Below are 22,749 nucleotides of genomic sequence, written 5' to 3' on the forward strand. Positions count from 1 at the left end.
AAATCAAAGGCATTTCTGTATATCAGTGACAAAGCCTCTGAGAAGGAAATGAGGAAAACTACCCCATTCACAATAACCTTAAAAAAATTAAAAACAAACAAACAAACAAACTTGGGAATCAACAAAAGAGGTGAAAGATCTATACAATGAACAATGAAAACTACAGAACCCTAAAGAGAGAAATCAAAGAAAATGGAAAGATCTACTGTGCTCTCGGATAGGCAGAATTAACATTATCAAATATACCGTACTACTAAAAGCACTATACAGATTTAATGCAATTCCGATCAAAATCCCAATAGCATTCCTCATGGAAATAGAAAAAGCAATCATGAAATTCATCTGGAAAAAATAGCTAAAGAAATTCTTAGCAGGAAGAATGAAGCAGGTGGTATCATTATACCAGAACTTCAACTGTACTACAGAGCAATAGTAACAAAACAGCATGGTATTGGCACCAAACCAGACTGGTAGACCAATGGTACAGAATAGAGGACATATAGACTAGCCCACAAAATTACAATTGTCTTAAATTAGTCAAAGGTGCCAGAAACATCCACTGGAGAAAAGATAGCATCTTCAACAAATCCCTGTTCATTTGCTCTATCATTTATACTAAATTTGGGGGCTTCTGACCCCCTTTTAATACTTAGGAGCTACCACTGGATTTCTCAGTGACATTATTTATCCTAGGGTCAGAAACATCTGACCTGGTGGTCTCCATCCGGATCTTCTGGCCTTTCCCTCTTATCAGGCGAGGACAGCCTACCAGAGGCTTCACTCTCTTTTATCAGGGTGAGGGGAAGTAACTTGTTTGAGGCCATTCTGGAGGGATCTGTGGATGTGCCTGGTGAAACTGCAGGTCTTTTAAAATGATGTTAAAATGGAGTTGCTTAGGCTCAGGCCAAAGGCCATCCTGTCGATTAGTCCCACCACATTCTATAATTGTTAAAGGTATACTTAAAACTGTTGCTATCCTTGTTATTAGGACTCTGTGGCCTTATATTTATTTCTAGGTTGTTTGGCATCATTATGTGCATATGAGAGATGATATGTAAATACAATAAGAAAAATATTTTTTAAAAAAATCTTACCTTTGAGCCATTGAAGAAGAAAAATTGCTGTGATAGTTCTTTATATTGATTTCCTCCATAGGAGTGGTTTCAATCACAGTTTTATTTTTAATATCAACATCAGTTTTCAGATAAGGTTTCAAGTTTGGGTTCCTCAGTTTCATTTGTTTCTTCTACAAAAACAAAAGCAAAATAGAGAGTACAGAAAAAGCTCCATAATTTTAAATCAATAATCAGCTCTGCAATAGATACTCTTCCAATATTTTACCATCATTCTTTGATTCATTAGAAGTGTGAGGTAAAATGAATTACAGTAGATGGGGTAGAGAGAGAAGATGGGAGGGGAGGGGAGGGGAGGGGAGGAAAGATAGTAGAGGATAGGAAAGGTAGCAGAATACAACAGTTACTAATAGGGCATTATGTAAAAATGTGGATGTGTAACCGATGTGATTCTGCAATCTGTATTTGGGGTAAAAATGGGAGTTCATAATCCACCTGAATCTAATATATGAAATTTGATATGTCAAGAGCTTTGTAATATTTTGAGCAACCAATAAAAAAAATTAAAAAAAAGAAGTGTGAGGTAATTCTCCATTTTCTTTGGGGATATCCTAGGAAGGAAAAAAATATTTAGGTGTAATATGCACCAAATTTGAAAAATTAACAATATTTTCCATTACTGCAGGATACAAGAGAAGGAGAACATGTTTCTGAGCCATTCCAATGTAAACTCAATTTAATCTTGCCACTTACTAAGCTATGTCTGTTCACGGGGTGAGGAAGATGAGAGATCTCCAAAATGTTATTCCCCTTACCTCCAAGATAATTTCACAAATACTGACATCCATTAAATTATTTTATTAATCCAAATGACCTAGGATGAAATTGGAGCCATCTGTAGTTTAGAGTGCTTTTGGAAAAAAAGAAATTTTTAGAAATTTAAAATAATTATGTGTGATATTTTAATGTGTTTTTGTGACTTATTTTGGCATAAATTATCTCTGAAGGAAAACATGAGACCTAAGCTTTAAGAGTATCTTATAAATAAAACTGTTAGAAATCACAACAGAATGAGTTTTGTCCATCTTGTGTGTTAAATAGCTAAAAATACATGTTAATATAAATGTTGAGCCTTCCAAGATAGAGAAGAATGACAAAAACAACCTTGTGGGGGCAATATCACTGAATGAAAACCTCACAGATACTAAAAGGAAAAATTAACCAAATAACCAAAGAATGGAGACAGAGATGACTCAAAGAGCATACAATGAAGAGAAGTATTCTTCAAGAGAATATTGAGTCTTGGATTAATAATTTAAAAAAATAAACAAGGAGTGAGAAACAAATGTTCCTCTTAAGTCCAAATCTATGCTCATAATTAGAGGATGCTTGAAGAATACTCTGGTTCCTACTTTCATATTTATGAAAATTCCCTGACTAGTTTGCATGTTCTTTATGGCACTAATTCAGGATAACTCACCTGAATTTATACATCCCAGATATCAAAAGAAAATTCAAACTTAAGGCATATTTTTAGAATTCAGTAGTTAAATAACAGTCATCTCAAGCATGCTATGTTATTTAGAACACTTCATTCTATAGAAATTTTTTTCTAAGCCAGGTGTGGTGGTGCACCTCTGTAATCCCAGTGGTTTGGGAGGCTAAGACAGGAGGATTGCAAGTTCAAAGCCAGCCTCAACAATGGTGAGGCTCTAAGCAACTCATTGACACTCTTCTCTCTAAATAAAATTCAGAATAGGGCTTGGGATGTGGCACAGCGGTAAAGTGCCCCTGAGTTCAATCTTTAATATCGCCCCCAAAAAAAAGAAAAAGAAAAAAAACCAATTTTTTTCATGTGTTTTTACACATTTATTAATGATCAAAAAACAATTTTTTAAGAAGCTATTTTCTTACATTTGAACCATATTGTAGCTGCTCCAGGATATATGCAAATATATTTATTAACCTTGACTAGCTTATTAAAATTTAAAAAATCTATTAAATGAATATTTAAATAACTAAGTAAAAAAATTTCTAAAACATGAGATCTCAAAATGTGACATAAGTATTTGAATGTTTTAAAACACTATGATACAAAAAATATAAAACTAAAGTCTTATGTTAATTGAGAGTCTATGCTTCCAGTAGTGGTTATTATTTTTCACAAGACATCTATTTTTCAATAAGATAAAGAGTTTCAAATATACTCTTAGTGGAAAGAGTCAGAAGGCATGAAGAAATCCCTTTTTAATGCACACATTTTTATAATGTTATTATATTTTTATACATTTATTTACTTCGTTTTATATGATGCTGAGGTATGAACCCCTTGCTGCACAGTACATTCTAGGAAAGTACTATACCACTGAGCTACAACTGCAGCCCCTAATATAAACATTAATATACCTATTCTAAATTTGTATGTTGCCATAATTTCTAATGTTACTTTAGTGTAAAAATGGAACCAAGGATAGAAATAATGAAAAGTCTCCTAGAAATATATTGACTAAAATAAAAAAAAAAAACTCTATCCAATGTGCCTTATTTATTTCAAATTAAAGACATGAGGGAAATTACATGATTCTACAAAAACTAATTTGGCCATGAGTATTATAAATCATGTAAGTATGATTTAAACGTCACACTAATGTAAATCTAACAAAAAAATCCTTGACCAAATTTCCTATTGCTTCTGCAATAAGAAATTTATTCCTGATGCAATTTTTCTATCAATATGTATTTACCAGTACAATGTTTCTTCCATCCCCCACCAAACTAAACTCGTCAAGGGAACACTGGCATTTGTACGAGATAAAAAATATCAACATAATTCTCTTAAAATGGTTTTGTCTGAGCAAATTTGCATAAAATAGTTCAGACAACCATTGCTAAGTTTTAACACCTCAAAACCAAAAATTCAGAGCAAGAAAATTAATTTCACAAAAGATCACTTTACCTTGTCATAATATTTATACTTGGCCTCATCCAAGGTGAGACAATGATCATCAGGATCAGTTTTATTAGAAATCCTGTAAAGCAAAAATGTATAATAAAGTAGTTGGATAGTATTTTTAATAAACTCTAGTAAAAACTTAGATTTAACTTTATTAAATTGTATTTCTTGACTTATATGATTAAAACATAACCTCTGTTTTATAAAACTCTTTCTGCCTCCACTTTTTTTAAACTATGAAATATTCAATGATGGTAGTCCAAATTCCATTTCAGACTGACGGTCAATGTATTGGCAGAACTTGAGAATAACTTATTCTCAGAAACTGCCTGTCTTGAAGGCTGAACTTAAAATCCAATTAATAGCTGCCACCACACACACACACATCCACACACAAACACACACACTAAGTAAGGTAGTTTAAAATGGTGGTATTAGTTCTTCAGCATGGATATCACCTACTGAAAATACCCCATTGTGCAGCATGTGGTGATGCATGCTTGTAATCACAGCAAATTGGGAGGTTGAGGCAGGAGCATTCAAGTTTGAAGACAGTCTCAGTGAATTAGTGAAGCCCCCAACAATTTGGTGACATCCTGTCTCAAAACAAAACATAAAATAATAGGGCGGGGGATGTGTCTCAGTGTTCAAGCACCCCTAGGTTTTGACCCCATTGCAAAGAAGAAAAACAAAAACAAAAAGAAGACAGCAAAAGTGAGGCACTAAGCAACTCAGTGAGACCCTATCTCTAAATAAAATTAAAGGTAGGGCTAGGGAAATGGCTCAGTGGGCAAATGCCCCTGAGTTCAATCCCTGGTACCAGAAAAAAAGAAAGAAAAAAAGAAAAAGAAAACATGAAACCTAAAAAAAATTTTGAACACTGAATGTTCAAAGGCAAGAAATGAATGTAGTTGTTGTTATTGGGAATACTTATTATAAATGTATTATAAATCCCACTTTATTCAAATCTACATAAACTAGCAAGCACCTATAACCTTTACAGGCCCTCAGATACCCAAGGGGAAAGACTGCTAGAAAAACAGAGTACTGGTAATCATACCTGTGTTTCCCTAAATATTATCTAAATATCCTCCTTCCTCTGGGATTCCACTCCCCATTCCCTCATCTGCAGGACTCAGTGGGACCCTCCAAACTAACCTACATTGTATGAAGATGCAGATTCCTGATACAAGTTACACTCAAAGGACCAAGAGTCACAGTTCCTTCTGCTTGTGGGAAACAAACTGAATGGAGTCTCAGTCACAGGCCTTAGCATAAACATTTTACCAACTACCTAACTGAAGCTCTTCGATGACTTTGCCAGCCAATTATTTTCATGATCTACTATATGTGCACATAAGAAGGACATCAATGAGTTGAGAAAAAAAGTAGAGGAGAATGGACACTTGCTATAGGCTGTAGATCCTTGTGTCCAACAAATTCTAGTCCCCTGGGTTTTTAGAGTCTCTAAGGCACTCTCACATCTCTAAACTCTGGGGACTTTTCCCATGGCTCAAATTATATTAACATCTTTCAAAAAAAACCTTGAATTTTGTCACTTCTTCAAGTTAAACAAAGAAAATAACAACCTATCAGGACTTCCTTCAAATCCTATTTTTAATAGGCCTTTCTAGAGAGCTTCCAATATTCTATGGCCTTAATATCCATTTTGTGTTAATCAAACTGGTCATAAACCCCAAGGTTTTGGTCAATTTTCTACAACCCTTATTTCTACTAAACACAGTGCTGTTTCTCTTCAGTTTTGCCCTTCCCTTTGTTAGTGTCACTCTGATACTCTATCACTGGGCTTACTTAGTAATCCCAGTCTTATCCACTTTAGTTGGCTGTCTACAGACACTCCCTAATCTGTTATGAACACATTTACTACACAATGATAATCAGGAAAAGTAATGAGTTAGCATGAAGGAACCTCAGTTGGAATCTTATTGCTATTCCTTTCTATATCCACAAAAGTCCCTTTCATATCTATACGTTTCAGGGTCATCATCATGACCATCATTTGGCCACCAGAAAATTTCTTAAATTTTTTGAATGCTATGGATGTCCGGATACAGGAAGAATTTAGCGTAAGAGTTGATATCTATAGTAAAAATAGAACATCTGTTTTTATTTCGAGTCCACCTTGCTACAATGCCCTTATATAGGAAAGACAACATGCTAATTTGAATTTTTTTACTTATTTATGCACATAAATATAAGATTTCAGGGGCCAAGATTAAGTTAGCCTAAAATTTCTTCAGACAATATCATTTCAAATTATAAATTTCCTACAATTAATGGTTTAAATAATCATGAATTCTAGATTATTAAGAAAAAAATTAAGAACAATATGAATGTAACACATTAATTTTTCCACTGCTCCTTTGCAACCCAAACTTTCTTACTCCTATTTATTTACTTACTTTGGTACCAGGAATTGAGCCCAGGAGAGCTTAACCACTGACAGACATCCCAGTCCTTTTGTAATTTTTGAGAAAGTGTCTTGCTAAGTTGCTAAGGGCCTTCCTAATTGCTGAGGTTGACTTTGAACTTGCAGTCCTCTTGCCTCAGCCTCCTGAGCCACCCGATTACAGGCTTGCCAACACTGCACCTGCCATACTCTTACTTTTCTTATATAAGCCATGTATACCATGATCAATTCACTTTCAGAAGTCTTACCTGGGTTGATGTTTTCAGGATGTTTAGATTCTACTTTCATATATTGAAGAATTAATTCCTTGAGGCTATAGATAAAAATTAATCAAATTAGCATTTTAATATTGATATAAAAACAGAAAACAGTCAATATATAATAGTATTTTAAACAATATTAGATCTTATATCAGAACTTTATAATATGCACTTCCAATTTGTAAGCCTAGACATTTTATTAACTTGACAATTACTTGTAAATTGGTTTTCTTTTGTTTTTGAGATGGGATTTCACAATGATGCACAGGCTAGTCTGGAATTCCTTGGTTCAAGCAATTCTCCTGCCTCATTCTCTCCCCCAAGTAGCTGTGGTAAATACACATGCCATTGTACCCATAAGCTTATATTAAGAAAACAAAGTAAGATAAAATGATCATGAATTGAGAACAATATAGGTGAGTATATTAACTGATATAGCTAGAACTCAGAAAATGTCATGTAAATAATAGCTCTTTCTTCTTGCACAATTAATTTCTCTTAAAATTAAGGGCTTCTTCTAAAAAATAAGGGTTGTACCACTTTAGTTTATAAAGTTGTTAGGAAGACTCAATGAGGTAATATTAAAACATGTCAAAAGAAACAGGAATATAATGACATAATTTGATCTTTTTTTTCAACTATAATTGGAATCCCAAATAAACCAATGTGTATTCTTCACAGGTTCTAATATTCAAGTGTTGAAATTACTGAAAAATGCTTTTGAGTTTTAATTTTGTTTACTGATTGTAGTCTTTTTGTGCTTTATGTCTCAGGGCAAATTAGACATTGAATAATTCATAAGAATTTATTTATAAGTATGATATCTCTTTAGAGAATATATTCATCCCCTATTGTGAAACTAATCAATAACACCAAAAATGGGAAATTAAGCAATGCCAAGAATTGGTTTGGACTGCTACTAATTCTTCTCCACCTAGTTGAAAAGAATCAATGGATAATTTTTAGAGGAAGCTAAATCTCCATGTCGACCTCTAACTGACTTGGAAGACCAAATCCTCTTTATACATGGATACTAATAAGTCATAATGGGGCTTAGCACTCTTATCTCTTCCTTGTAAGGGAGAACTTGATATATGCTGAAAACTTTAGACTGATTGCAATAGTTTGGGAAATTTTCTTACTTTGGAAAGCAAATCACTAGACACATCCAACCTGGGAAACATTAATATTGGGCCTCCTGAAGTAAAAGAAAATATACTTCAAGGGATGAGAGGTTTCGAGGAACAGATCTTTTAGGAAAGATGATTATGTCAATCACCTGATTTCTACATACTTTTACAAAGGAAAGAGAAGCTATATAATGCACATGTGTCAAGTCTTAAATCATTGTGCAAACTGGGTCATGTGTGTACTATTCTTTATAGTTTTGGTTATGTGTAAAACTTTTTATAATAAAATGATGTATTAAGATTTAAAAAAAAAAGAAATTCTCATCTCTTCAGTGATATTATTTGAAGCTATCTGATAATTCTGAATGATTAGTTTATGCAATAAAAGACAAAGTCCTCAAAGGATAATGCACCAGGAAGGTCTAGGCTAACATGGGGGTTGTTCCACATAAAGGTTTGAGTTGTGCGACAGGGCCAGAGTTCTTAATATGTGTGTGGCTAAAGCTAGGAGGCCAAGTTGCCAAAACAGAATTCTGCTGTTTGGGAATAATAGCTGAATAAACAAGCATACATATATATGAACTAAAAATAGCATTGTAACTTTTAAATCTAAGTGTGCATTACCATGAATACTCAGGGATTGGAATCAATCAGGACATTTTGTAGTAAAAGCTAATCATCACCAGACTGAAGAGCCAGTTCTAACAGCAACACCACAGCAACAGAATTGACAGAGAAAAATTAATCTTTTAAAAGTCCTTCCACGCGCTCTTTAGACTTTAAGGAAATTCTCAGGTCCTTGGGAAATTAATGAAGGGTGGTAGAAAAGCTAACTTTCATAGGAGAGTAAAAATATTTTCTGCTCAACTGGGCATTTTAAGACCCAAATAACTAATTATAAAAATCAAAGTGTGACACTATTTCTACTCCACAGTGAGGAGTTATACTTGGAATGAAAGAGATAAGACTGGGAAGCATAATGACATAATTTCTTTTTTTAAAGAATCCTAAGATGCTAACTAGTGATGTATCTCAGTGGTAGAGCAACTTACTAGCATGAATAAGGGAAAAAGTAAAAAAAAAAAAAAAAAAAAAAAAAAAAAAAAGGAGAAGAAAGGAACCTCTGAGAAGACTATTCATCACTATTTTTGTCTAGACATTTGCAGGGTTCCTGGCTGATGAACTCTAATTACTCATTATCATTCCACATATAGCTGTACTATAAAATCTCACCTCATGTGTAAAATGCAATAGTTTTAATTATTTTCAGCCTCCAATCAATATTGATTAGTATTTTAATGTAAATACTATCACCACCAGCAATAGCATAAGCTAATGCCATCTTCCCAAAGTTATCTGCAGCAGGGACATTAATATCACTCTGAAGAAGCATCTCAACTATGTGTTTTGATTTTTGTTCCAAAGCAAACATGAGGGCTGTTCTATAATAAGAGAGATAACTTCAATTTTAAGTATTTTAATAAAGTTATTCAAAGAGCTAATTTATAATATTTTCCCAATTCGACATCTTACTTTACAGATACTAAAAGACATAAACATCTAAGAGAACAAATATTCACTTTTGCAAGTCATCTCAAAGTCTAAAAGGAAAAAAAAAAAGAAAATCTCTTTTCCCAATGAGGAAGATGTTAACAAACTTAAAATCCTTCAATGGACAGTAACTATGATGAAGTCATTTATCTGAAATTGGTACAACTTTCAATGAAGAAAGTTCCATTTCCTTCCTAATGTGACACAATGTACTGTAACTCACAGTCAGCTAAAGGTCAAGCAGAAAAGGCTATTTGCACACTAATAATAATAATAAAAATAATAGTAATTCTTTTAATTAATGGTACTGATAAGTATTTGCTAGACATTGAATGCAATGCAATATGTACAATTTAACAATCATCCTTCAAGCATGTATCATCGTATTTTTCATATCAGGAAATATATTTAGTCAGTATTGTTTTTAAGGTGATGTACTACAAAAGCTAGGAATAAAATCCAATTGTGTGAGAATCTAAGGCTTTTTTTCTCTTTAAAACCTGCCTATGTCTTATCTTTATTAAAGAAAATATTTATTCCTTTAAAGTTACTTTCTTCCCTCTGTACCTTCCAATTAAAAGCAAAAGCACCAAAATATATTAAAAATGAACAGCATTTGGCAGTAGCAATTAATAAACACTTAGGAATAAACTAACATCATATTCTACATGGAAAGCAATTCAGAACAGTCAACCAAATAAAAAAATAATTTCCAATGCCTATTATGATCAATACATCTTTTCCAAAAGAAAAATAAATCAGACACAGAAGTTAAAAATATAATAGAAACCAAAATGTAAACTAAAACTCCATATTTTACAAAACTAATAGTATAGTAAAACTCTTTAGTTAATAACAAATATCTGCCAATAATTTTGAATCATATTAATATACTTATTTGTATTTCTCAATTCAAATAATTGATTTTTTTACCTTAATTGTGGTTTGTTTTTTATATCACTCTATTCTAAATATGTTAATATTGACCTTCCCATTAAACTAGTCATTTTTCCTTGAGCGACTGTTACTATATAAATTATATATATAATATGTATATAAAGTACTATACCTTCCATTCTGGTCAACTGCATGTATATTTGCTTTGTTCTGAATTAATGTTTCAACCATCTGCTGTCTGTTTTGCTCTATGGCAAATAAAAGTGGTGTATAGCCCCTCTGGAGAACAACAAAAAGTTTACAAAATTATTCAACTGAACTGAACCTCTTACAAAGTGCTGTCTGAATATAAGAATATAACAAATAATGTAAATTAATAGTAACCTCTCCCTTCTCATCTCATTCCACTTTCATATTTTCTGACCCTTAACTTTGCAATGTCTCTCCTCTACTTTTAGAGTGGCCACATAAACTCTAGTCATTTCTTGAAGACAGAGACCACTTTTCTCAATAGCCCTGTACCCTAAAACAATTAGTAAAGGATTTAAATATTAGATTTAATAAGCCAAATTTTTAACTCTATCATCAGGGTTTATTAATCTACATACCAAAGAATACATACTTTTGCAGAAATACCAACCCTTATCAGAAAGGTTCCTTGATTCACTGTTAGAGAAATTTTACAAGACTGTGCATTATATATCCAGTACTACAGAAATATCTTTAATATTGCTTAACACTTCTTTGACATTGAATTTTCATAGCAAACATTTACATGTAAAGAACTAAAGTTGCAGGTATACATTTTCCAATAACTTGGAAGTTTTCTTTATGTTACTCAAGTCCTCTTGATTCTATTCCATTTATGGTGTCAGAATCTCACATACCAATATCAGGCACTTGTGCTCCAAATTGTTCACAGAAGAAGTGGGCTCTGAATTAAAAGAATAGACTTTGAGTAGACTATGCTGCTTTTTTCTTAAAGGAAAGGAAATGAATCTTGTTTTCTGCTATTATTAGATAAAAATATTTACCTTCCATGTTATAAAGATGAATACAAAAATATATTCTCCCTGGGAATCAGTGAAAGTCTGTCAGCTACTCAGCTGATAGGGGGTTAATATCCAGAATATATAACATAGACAACAATATACCCCTCAAACAACCTATTCCAATAAATGGGCAAAAGAACTGAGGAGACATTTTTCAAAAGAAGAAAATGAATGAACAACAAAGATATAAGCAAATGTTCAATATCTCTAGCAATCAGAGAAATGCTACAATAAGGGCTAATATCACTCCAGTTGGAATGGGAATGAGCAAGAATACAAACAACAATAAATGCTGGCAAGGTTGTGTGGATAAAGGAACATTTGTACATTGTTGGAAACACTGAAGACTAATATGTTCACTCTGCAAAGCAGTTTGAATATTCCTAAAAAAAATAGGGATCAAACCACAATAGAACCAAGATATTTCTCTCCTGGTTATTTTTTGTAAAAGAACTAAATAAAATCAGCATACTATAGTGATATAGCTACTTCAAGTTAACAGTAGTTCAAATCTTAATGATTACATTGTAAAATCAACCCAGATGCCTACTGATGGATGAAAAGATTAAGAAATTGTTGTATGTCATTTGTCATTATGACACAATGTCATTCCACTCACCCATAAAGAATAATTAAATTATGGAATTGGGTAGTAAATGGATGGAAATGGACAATATCATGTTAAGTGAAAAAAGTCAAACTCAGAAACTGAAGGGTTGAATGTATTCTCTGATATGTGGAAGCTAGGGTAAAATGAAGAAAAGGAGGAAGGAAGGATAGGATATCAAAAAGATACAGGGAAGATCAGTAGTGTAGTAGTAGAAGATGGAGGGGCCAAGTAGAAGGATAACAAAGGAGAGTCAACAAATAATGAATTCTTCAAAAATTATGTCATGTACATATATAAATATACCAAAGGAAATGTCATCTTTCTGTTTAAGTAAAAAGAACTTGTGCTAGACTGAATGAGTCACCAGAAAGGATGAGAAGGTAGAGGCCTGAGTCCTCAATGGGGGAATGAATGGACATCTGATCCTAGACAGGCCTTTGACTTCTCGGTAGATTTCATCTCCTTATTCTAATGTAGAATCAATAGGAAAATATATGGTCAGGCAAGGGACCACTGGGCTGGAGTTATGTGACAGTAACAAGGTGAAGACTGAGTCTGTTTTCTGAGCTTTGGGGAAAGATTGCAAATGTGGATAATGAGTTATAAACACTGATGTGGCTAAGGGGTTTTAAAATTGGCTTTGCCATCCTTGATTCCACCTTTGAGTAAAAAACTGCCAACTAGCAGCACACTGCAAGAAGATGTTTATCTGGACATGGGTCTTCCTCAGTAAGATGAACTCAATCAAAACAGAGTCAGGTTGCTCCACAATTTTCAGAAAATGGCAGGAGAGGATTAAGTGGCCTCTAAGTTTAATCCATCTCTATCCCCGAGGGCACAAATGGGAAGACTGTGTGAAAATCCCTTGTCCCTTTTATATGAAGAGCATTTACCACACAGTAACCATCAGAAAGACTGCAATCATCCCACCTGAGTGTGTCTTTTCCTGCCTTTTGTAGTTTCCTTCCCCTCTGGCACCTATAGCCTATAATACAGGACTTTGTAGCTAGCCAAAAAGAAGGCTGGGAGATCACTCCAGTCTTTGCTGTAGGTGTGTCAGTGGGAGCAGGCTGTGAGCCAAGGAAGGGGTGGGGAAGATTCCAATTTCCTAAGAGTCTGTAGTTCTTTATTAGATGCATTGAATTTCTGAGTGGGATTAGAGACTGGATATCTTGAGTGTAGTATAGAAGATCTAAAAACTCTGTATAGGTATAGAAGACAGCTAGGAAAGGGCAATGCAGAGTTGGAAGAGAAGGACAATGTTGTTTCTAGCTGGTCCAGGCACCTCTCCAGTTCTCTTCATTGATCCCCTAATACCTACTGGCAAGTTCTTCCTCCAAACTTGGTGAAGAGCATCAGGAATAAAGAGGAGATCTCAGCTAGTCCTGTGCTCACTGTGGAGGAAATCAGACCACAGGGGCTGAGCACAGACAGAAAAAAAGCAGGCTCACACAGACACTGCACTGACAGTGTATCTTGATCCAGGGGCCTTAGCACAATTTCTGCCTACTGAAGGCTTCTGTACCCTTGGGATATAAGGGTGATGTGACTCTCTGGTCACTGGAAGCCCAAGTCCTGCCCTAGTGGTTTCCAATGTATCTATGAGTCATCTGTTCAGCAACAAGTAGTATGAGCTCCTAGAGGCCACAGTACCTTTCAAATATATACCTTTCAAACAATTTATTTATAAGTATCATATCTCTTTAGAGAACATATTCATCCCCTATTGTGAAACTAATCAATAACACCAAAAATGGGAAATTAACCAATGCCAAGAATTGGCTTGGACTGCTACTATTTCTTCTCCACCTAGTTGAAAAGAATCAATGGACAATTTTTAGAGGAAGCTAAATCTCCATGTCGATCTCTAACTAACTTGGAAGACCAAATCCTCTTTACATAGATACTAATAAGTCATAATGGGGCTTAGCGCTCTTAGATTCAATGAATCTACTTCTAGCTCAGAGAACTTACCTCTTCCTTGTAAGGGAGAACTTGATATATGCTGAAAACTTTAGACTGATTGCAATAGTTTGGGAAATTTTCTTACTTTGGAAAGCAAATCACTAGACACATCCAACCTGGGAAACATTAATATTGGGCCTCCTGAAGTAAAAGAAAATATACTTCAAGGGATGAGAGGTTTCAAGGAACAGATCTTTTAGGATAGATGATTGGAAATTCTCATCTCTTCAGTGATATTATTTGAAGCTATCTGATAGTTCTGAATGATTAGTTTATGCAATAAAAGACAAAGTCCTCAAAGGATAATGCACCAGGAAGGTCTAGGCTAACATGGGGGTTGTTCCACATAAAGGTTTGAGTTGTGTGACAGGGCCAGAGTTCTTAATATGTGTGTGGCTAAAGCTAGGAGGCCAAGTTGCCAAAACAGATTTCTGCTGTTTGGCAATAATAGCTGAATAAACAAGCATACATATATATGAACTAAAAATAGCATTGTAACTTTTAAATCTAAATGTGCATTACCATCAATACTCAGGGATTGGGATCAATCAGGACATTTTGTAGTAAAAGTTAATCATTACCAGACTGAAGAGCCAGTTCTAACAGCAACACCACAGCACCGGAATTGACAGAGAAAAATTAACATCTCTGATGTTTTAAATTTGTGATCAATCAAACATATAGCTTTTAAGAAAGAGTCTTAAGAGTCATTGTTTCAATTATATACTAGGTATTCAGAGTATGGATATAAATGAATGAAATAAAAGTACAGATAAGTATACTTGAGTTCACTTTTTTAAGCAAAAATTATGAAGGAAAGCAATAATTTGGCAGTAGTAATAACCTTTATTACTCGTTCTATTTTTTATCATCATGCCACTAAAACAGAATTATTAACCTATAATTGCATGTATGTAACAAAACATATCTATAAGATGTAATAATATCTATAAGCACAGATGAAAAGTTTCCCTTTGCTTCTACATAGAAATGTACTAGAAGAAAACACAAATGCCTCTTCATACATTTTATATTCGCAAGAACTTTCCTAAGAAAGAAAGACCTGAAAAGACTTCCTTTTTTCCTACCTCTTTTAAAAATCTTTTATGGTAACTTCTGTGCAACATTTAGAAAGTATATGTCTCTACCCACCTATTCTAGTATACTAAATATACTTTCAGATATTTTCATGTTTTGTATTTTATCCTGATGTACTCACTTAATTTTGGCTATTGGCAAAGAAGTAATTCATAAAAGTTTACAATGTATTTTGATACCCAGATTGGCAAGACTGTCTACTACATAAACATTTTTGTAGTGTCATAATGATCTTAAATACTGCATGCAGGTGGGACACAAAAATGTTATAACCTTGATATTTTAATTAATTTTTTACTTTAAAATTTTTGTGAAATTGGTAACCATAGAAAGAGCTCACACATTGGAGACAATGAATATTCCTTTTCACAAACACTGTCACCAGGGCACAGACCTACTATGGATAGCCTTTGTCCCTTGAGAACAAGGCAGAGCAAGGGACATTAGAGGAGAAGCAGGCAGGCCTGGAACCTTCTGTTTGCTGCTCTCTTGTTCTTCTGACTGAAGGCCTGCACTGCCTGATCCTGTGGACCAATGCTCTGCTCTGTTTAAATAAACAAATAAACAGTAAGAGATAACTTCAGAAAGTATATTGGAACAGGGGAATCAACAATTTTGGGCAGAAACTTTTGGCACATTTTTTTAAAGTGTAATCTCCCTTAAGTGTACAAAATTAGAAAAGCAACATGTGTTTGACGCTTTGAAAGTGGGAAAGCTGCCAGTGAACTATTGTCTGCTCTCTTGAAAAGTAACTTAAGTGAATGGAATATCTGCAAAAAATTCAGGGCTATTCAACAAGCCTTGTAATGAAGTTGGTTGGCTAATGAAGTTGGTTGGCTAATGAAGACGACATCTGTTATCCTTCAGAATTTGATGAACTAGTGAGTTAAGTATGTGAGAAATAAGTAATATCTAGTGAGGAGTGAAAGTGTTCCTTCTAAATGTACTAGCGTGAATTAAGGTAAAAAACAAAGTTCCTCCTAAATGTACTAGTGTGAATTAAGGTGAAAAACAAAAGAACAACAAAGGTGGAGCCATGTTCTTAATTCAGAGTTCTGAAAAAGGTTCCTCAGTAGACAACAGGTAGTGGGTTATATTTGAAGAATTTTTTTAGCCCTCTTGTTGCTATATTATGAGTAATATTTTTTTCTCATTATGTACTTTTCTGCAATGTATGTGACCTATTGTGAAAGTGTGTACATTAACAATAAACTGCTATATGTACTTAATCGTTAACAATTAGTTTAACAATTAGGAATTATATGCCCCTGGGAAACCAGCTACACATTTGTTTTTGTTTTACAGCTCATTAAGTCTGCCTGGGTGCTAGACCTCCAAAGTTTGCAGGTGCCTGGTACAGAAGCTCCATGGGGGTATCAAAGTCAAGTATCCTGTCGAAAGAAGGGTTGGTCTCCCTCCTGCTCTGCCCCCCTGGGCACAGCTTCAATAGTGAAGACCCATTACCCTGCTTTCCCCAGTTGGCCCCTTGTCCTTTAGCCCCTGACTTCCCAGATCCCATACCTGTTCTTTCTGTCCAGGTCATCAACGTGACTTCCACGAGCTAGGAAATATTTCACTTGAGGTAAGCCACCATTTCTGACAGCCTCGTGAAATTTGTAAATCTTATTTTCCAATTGGTAGGCAACAATTTTCCTCCAGGCTGAGTTCATTGTGAGGCATTGGATACTCGCTCCCCAGGGGGCTTCCTCTGCCTCCAACTCGGTTTCTTGGAACTAAAGATTAGCTGAACTAAATTGATGCAAAGCACCCAACAGTATAGCCACTGAGAGATTAGTATCTCTCCATGGGAAAATAGCCCTTGCCAGGCAACACCAATAAACAGAACTGTTTGTGGGGGACATGGCCTCTTGCTGGATAGAATCATCTAGGCCACCAGTGATTGGCTCCTGGCAGACCTACTAGTCAGCTATTGGCTCTTCTGTCCAGTAGTAGATGGAAGTGTAGGATATGCAGTATTATAGGTGGCGCTAGAGCGGAAGTAAAAGTGGTTGTCTCAGGCCCAATACATCCCAATATTGGTGGGGGAAGGAAACTCTCACCTTAACATCACAGCTTGCTGCTGCTGCAGAGATAGAGCTGGATGACAGTTCAGCTGTCCCTGTGTTACTGGGGATACCCCCTCCAAGACAGCTGCCCTTTCCAAGCTGTAGTTGTTTACCTCCATGAAGGATGAGGACACTGGGATGAGGCTCCAGGTGATGGCTCAAAGTCTGAACTTGTCCAGGGTACCTGCTCTGCAGCCTTCCAGACACCAGAGGCTGATGACTGGGTAGATCAGAACATCAGGATTATGAATGCTTGGTCTCCAAGTAAACTAGCTTAACACAGTCTCCTCAAATCTATATATCCCTCCCACATCCACCTGGTTCCTAGCATGGCTCTAGGGGAATTTAGCACATGCAGTAACAGACACAAAATTTTGAGGAGAAGCCAGTAAATTCTCCAGATATAATAAAAAGCATTTCTGCTTGCACCCTGCCCCTTCCCTTTGGACTAGCTTTCCTTATATGCTTTCTTTTCTTCTACTTAATTTCCCATTTTAAATCTGTAATCAGTCCATGATTTACTGTGGATCATAGGGCAAGGTGTAAAGCTTAGGAAAGACTTTTTTTTTCCACTGATATTTATTTATGAGGGAGGAAGATGGAGGGCTAGAGGGAGGCAACATCCTGGATCGCTCTGTGATCCAGATCTCACCTAGTCAGAATACTGCATCTCTGAGAGTGTTAGAAGACCCCTATACACCTGCTCTCTGCAGAAATCACCAGCACTGTGACCCTGCACAGGGTTTTGGGCGTCAGTTTTAGAGCAGGACACTCGGCATTTGAGTAGAACCCAAAGCCCCAAGTTCTAGACAAAGCAGGGCTCATGAGCACCTTAGCAGAATCACCTATCAACACATCTGCAGATCTCCAAGACTTCGCTCTACTCCCATGCAGGTCACTCAGCTGCTACCTACACACAGCACAATGCCATCATCCAGCTTCCCCCACCTCACCAGATACCCTGACACTGAAAGAAGACTGCCTCCATCGTGGCTCAACAGTCTCACCATATTAGGTGGGGGCAGCTCCCAGATCAGATCTTCAGCAGCCAGGTACCAAAATCCCAACATCCCCCCTCTTCAGCATTGTTAACCCAACACAGTAGCTGTATAACACAGGTGTGTAGTGCGACCAGGGAGCTTCCCACGGGAGCCCCTGTGAGAGAGGCTCCTCAATTGAGAACTGCTAAGGGAGACAGGACGAAAGTTTGGAGCCTAACAGAGAGAGACCAGGAACTGGGGAATCTCCGGACAAGATAGGAAGATAGTACCAGGTGCTCAAGTCATAGACGTGAACACCCAAAAGAGACTCATGAGGTGCAGTCTCCCTGCAGGGACTGGCAGGTGCTACTCCCTGCTTCCAGTATCCCTGCACCAGGACCAATCTTTTCACCCTGGTTACCTCCACCCTCCTGAGGGCAGAGACACCAGCTTACAACAGAAAACCCCTTCTATTGGATGAGAAGAGAAGCAGGAATGAAAGTGTTCTTTCTGAGACACCTTTCCTCAACGAGTAGAAGATGCCTAGTCCCAAAATACCTTGCCTCCAGAAGCACAGAGGGATCCATCTGGAGAGACAGTCACAGTATTCAGATAGCTGGTGTGGCCAATGTGGTTCGTCTTCAGCTTGCAATTAGCCAAATTCCACACCTACAAAGACAAGGGCTCATGGATGAACAATCTAGTTCAAGATTGGGCAGAGTAAGGAGACATTATTTAAAAGCGTTCCTTGGCATAACAACCATTTATCATTCTAGCAGTAACAAAAATGAAAATGCAAACCAACACAAACTTGTCTCAGTCACTTAACTCATTAAGTTCCAAATTTTCAATTCTGCAAATATTTCACAAAGTGACACAAGTGCATTAAAATAGTTTGGAAGCCATAATCTGAGTTTATACATTACTTACATATGAATATTATTTATAAATAATTATTTTTTAATGTGATGCTGAGAACTGAACCCAGTGCCTCATACGTGCCAGGCAAGCACTCTACCACTGAGCCACACAACCCCATCTATTAGGACTATGGGACAAAGTGAAATAAGATCAACTGAGACCAAACAGGTGGCAAATGCTGTAAGATAATTAGCTACTTCAGACCGAATGTCAAAAATTAATTTTCTGTACTGAAAAAATATCAAGAAGAGCAAAAAGTCAACTGAGGTAATCTATAAAAATGTTCAAAGTTAAAGCCTATGGCTATGTGGGAGGCAAAGCATACATTTTGGCCTGTAAAGGTCTTGCACACTGTCTGGAAGCTCACCTTGACCAGCTTATCCCAGCCACAGGAGACAATAATAGGGTTGCTGCTGTTAGGTGAGAAGCGGACACAAGACACCCACTCTGAGTGACTCTCATCCTACAGAGGAAGGAAAGAAATAAGAGGAAATAGTCCTGTCCCAAGAAATGCTATATACCACCACTCATCAGTAAGATCAATGTTGGCAGCACTGCATTCACATCCCCAGAAACTGAACCTTTACAGACTCCAGACAGGAGTTAAAATTACCACAGAAAGAAAGGTTAAGAGTAAGGGTAGGAGAGTCTTGAACATGTGCTCTCTGATGTTGCCCTCACTTTACCTGGACAGTGTATTTGCAAACACCCAGAGTATTCCATAACTTCATGGTTTTGTCCAGAGACAATCTGCCGGTTGTCAGAAGAAAAGGCCACACTCAGCACATCCTTAGTATGGCCTACAAATCGTCTTGTGGTGGTGCCCCTGGGAGGAAGAACTTGGCCACTCTCTAGACAGACTTTGCAAACTTTTTCCTTCCATAGCCAAATCTTTTTACTTGCCTTGTTCCTGACTCAGTGGTTATGTTATTCACATAACCTAGATGTGGCTTGGATTATAGCAAGTTCTTGGCTGAATATATGCTAGAGAATCCACTCAGAATTGCAGTACATGTCCTCATTTCCTTGTGGGGATTGGGTGACAATGTCATCTGTCATCACCAGGATCCTCCATTATACCTGTCAAGTGCCTAACCACCTTTCAAACGTATTTAAATGGTTGCCAACTCCAACTAATGTACCCAGCAAAACTTTCCAATTAGATCAGTCCTCAGCAACTTCAAGTAGCTAACTCAATTAAATCAAGGAAGGAGGCCAAACAATTGCAACTATCTTCTGTAGGTATTTTAGCCTCATCCTTCCCAGATGGACCAATTTCCCTTAGGAAATCATATTCTGATGGCATCTATGCCCATATTTCCCCCAAGGCCCCAGAGCAGCTACTTACCTTGTCAGATCCCAGAGGCGCAGGGTTCCATCCCAGGAGCCTGAGAGGGCAAACTGGCCATCTGAGGAGATCACCAGGTCACTAACAAAGTGGGAGTGACTCCGAAGAGCACACTGTGGGATACCATAGTTGGTCTCATCTCTGGTCAGCTTCCACATAATGATGGTCTTATCTAAAAGGAGGTAAAACAGGAGAAGAAAAATCCATGAGGACCCTACTCAGCCCACTTGCTAATGTATAACAAGGTGTCTCAGGGTTGTGGGTGGGTTAAAGAGAATAAAGTTGAGAACATTTATGTGGCCAGGGAAACTGTAGACTATGAGAGTAGTTACTATCCTGGACTGAATGACCCACTATTGCAGATAGAGAGACAGGCAGTTTTAAAGCTAGATGTGCCACAAGACCCTAACTCATGTGTCAGAGACTATGGATACTTTTTCCTCAGATTCATATAATAAAACATTTATTTTGCATCTTTTCTGAATGTGGAAAGACAGCAGCTTGGATGTGGGATGAGTAACTGGGGACTTCCTGTGTTTACTTATGAGGGCTGACAGAAATGCAGAAATCAAAGCTGATAAATCTCTTCATATGCTACAGGACTGGATGCTTTTATGGAAATGCGGCTCATTCAACAAGTCTGAAAATTAATAAGTGTCAGACATGAACCTAGCCCTTGGGCGATTTTTCATTCTGTGGCAGCTAAGGTAAAGCCCAAGACCTTTCTAAGCTCTATTAGGTACAAGAGTGAGAGGGGGCCGAAAGTGCAGGCTGGGAGATGTGGGTCACAAGGCCCCTCTGGAGTCTACCCAATTCCCATTGAACCCACGGCCGGGCGGCAGCTCAGAAACAGCCTCTGTTTTTCAGCACATGGCATTCAGATGGCATGTTGGTGTCATCACCGCTCCGCCCAGCCAGGTGGTCCCTGGGAATATTTGACCACAACTGAGAAGTGGGCCAGGGATTTAAAAAGTCTTCAACCATTCCTGGCAATGACGGACTATGATTCGGGCTCATCTGTAAAATTGTTCCTCTCGGTTGAGGCCTAGGATCTGGTTTGTACACAACAACTTACAGTCAGTGACAGAGCTTGCTCGGCCTGCAAATTTGCGCGCCACCCGCCCGATCCCACGACAAACGCAACACCCCTACCCCCATCACCCAGTCTCGCCCAACACCTTAGCATGTACCTGGAGAGGCGGACAGTATCATGTCCGGGAACTGCGGAGTAGTAGCGATCTGGGTTACCCATCCGTTGTGGCCCTTGAGGGTACCACGAAGGGTCATCTGTTCAGTCATGGCAGCGGCGGGTGGAGATGTCGCTGCAGCGAGGAGGATGGCACCAGATAGCTCAGGGAGACAAGCACCGCGGCCACCGCCTCGCAGCCCTGCAAAGGAAAAGAGCGATTTCCCCCGCCGGAACCGGAAATACCCGCCCGGTTCAGCAAAATGGCGGCCCCCATGGTTCAGTTCTACTCAAGAGGCGAAGTCCAGTAGTAGGAAGAACGAGGTTCAATCACTCATCGTGGTGTCTTCCGCCACGCAATGGCGCTCTACCAATAGTTCTGAAACAGACAATATCATTATCTATTAAAAAAGCTTCTAAAACTATGATTAGAACGCTATATACAAGCAAAAAAGGGGAAGTGTACAGCTATTCCCATAAGGCTATCCTAGCTACTTCTCAGCTCCTACGTGGCGTAGCTCGAGCTCCGCCCCTTCGCTTGGTTCCATTGAAGGCAAAGCTGAGGGAGTTTGAGTTTGCCATTGTAAACAGGGAGAGTGAAAAATACGGTACTGTTTGTTTTAAACCCTGCTTAATAGATTTCCATGCGCGGGGGAGTGGCGGCTCTTATCCCAAGAGCTTTATGCCCTGAGCTTTATGCTGAGGGTGTTAGCTGGGGCGTTCCACGTCTGTTCTATGCAGGATTAAGGCCAGAGAGGATTACGGAGCAGAAAGCCCTGTTATGAACTAAAAATTGGCCTATGTGGTACTAGACCGCCACCCTGTTCCGGCCTAGGTCGGAATGCGGAGAGATCTGGTAGACTCTAAAGGCCTGGAGAGCAAGTGGTGGGTTTAACTTCCGGACTAATCCGAAGACCTTTGTGGGTCTGGCCACTCCACAGAAAAGCCTGCGGGTTGGGAGTCCATCCGTGCTTGGAAGGGAAGCGGTGGAATACGTACCTGGCTGCCAGTTGGCCTTACAATCAAGCAAGCTTTCTTAAAAATGTAGTCTCCCACTGTCACGCATCTGTATCTTTAACAGACAGCTGTGCCCAATTTTCTTTTTTGCGGGGGGGGGCCGCGGGGCTCGCGGGGAAGTGTCCTGGGAATTGAACCCTGGGCACTTAACCTCTGAGCCACATCCCCAGCCCTTTTTTATTTTTTTTTATTTTTTTATTTAAGAGAGAGA

General features: G+C 37.6%; 1 long non-coding RNA gene, 2 other non-coding genes and 1 pseudogene across 4 annotated transcripts; all 4 read right to left on the reverse strand.

The window, feature by feature from the left end:
• Positions 1-1,194: 1,194 nt before the first annotated feature.
• Positions 1,195-6,773, reverse strand: LOC143399069 (uncharacterized). The gene is made up of 3 exons (XR_013155467.1): positions 6,706-6,773; positions 4,030-4,102; positions 1,195-1,246 (listed from the first exon to the last, which is right to left on the reverse strand). It is a non-coding gene; the product is annotated as an uncharacterized LOC143399069 (long non-coding RNA).
• An 11,622-nt stretch (positions 6,774-18,395) lies between these two features.
• On the reverse strand, positions 18,396-21,634 carry LOC143400346 (small ribosomal subunit protein RACK1-like; annotated as a pseudogene). Its single transcript, XR_013155481.1, has 6 exons — positions 21,526-21,634; positions 20,336-20,507; positions 19,674-19,813; positions 19,355-19,450; positions 18,625-18,735; positions 18,396-18,497 (listed from the first exon to the last, which is right to left on the reverse strand). The product of XR_013155481.1 is annotated as a small ribosomal subunit protein RACK1-like (transcript).
• Positions 19,978-20,056, reverse strand: LOC143400558 (small nucleolar RNA SNORD96 family). Its single transcript, XR_013091474.1, has one exon. It is a non-coding gene; the product is annotated as a small nucleolar RNA SNORD96 family (small nucleolar RNA).
• Positions 21,175-21,243, reverse strand: LOC143400571 (small nucleolar RNA SNORD95). Its single transcript, XR_013091484.1, has one exon. It is a non-coding gene; the product is annotated as a small nucleolar RNA SNORD95 (small nucleolar RNA).
• Positions 21,635-22,749: the final 1,115 nt, after the last annotated feature.

The sequence above is a fragment of the Callospermophilus lateralis genome, chromosome 5 (genome assembly GCF_048772815.1).
Source record: "Callospermophilus lateralis isolate mCalLat2 chromosome 5, mCalLat2.hap1, whole genome shotgun sequence".
Classification (NCBI taxonomy): Eukaryota; Metazoa; Chordata; class Mammalia; order Rodentia; family Sciuridae; genus Callospermophilus; species Callospermophilus lateralis.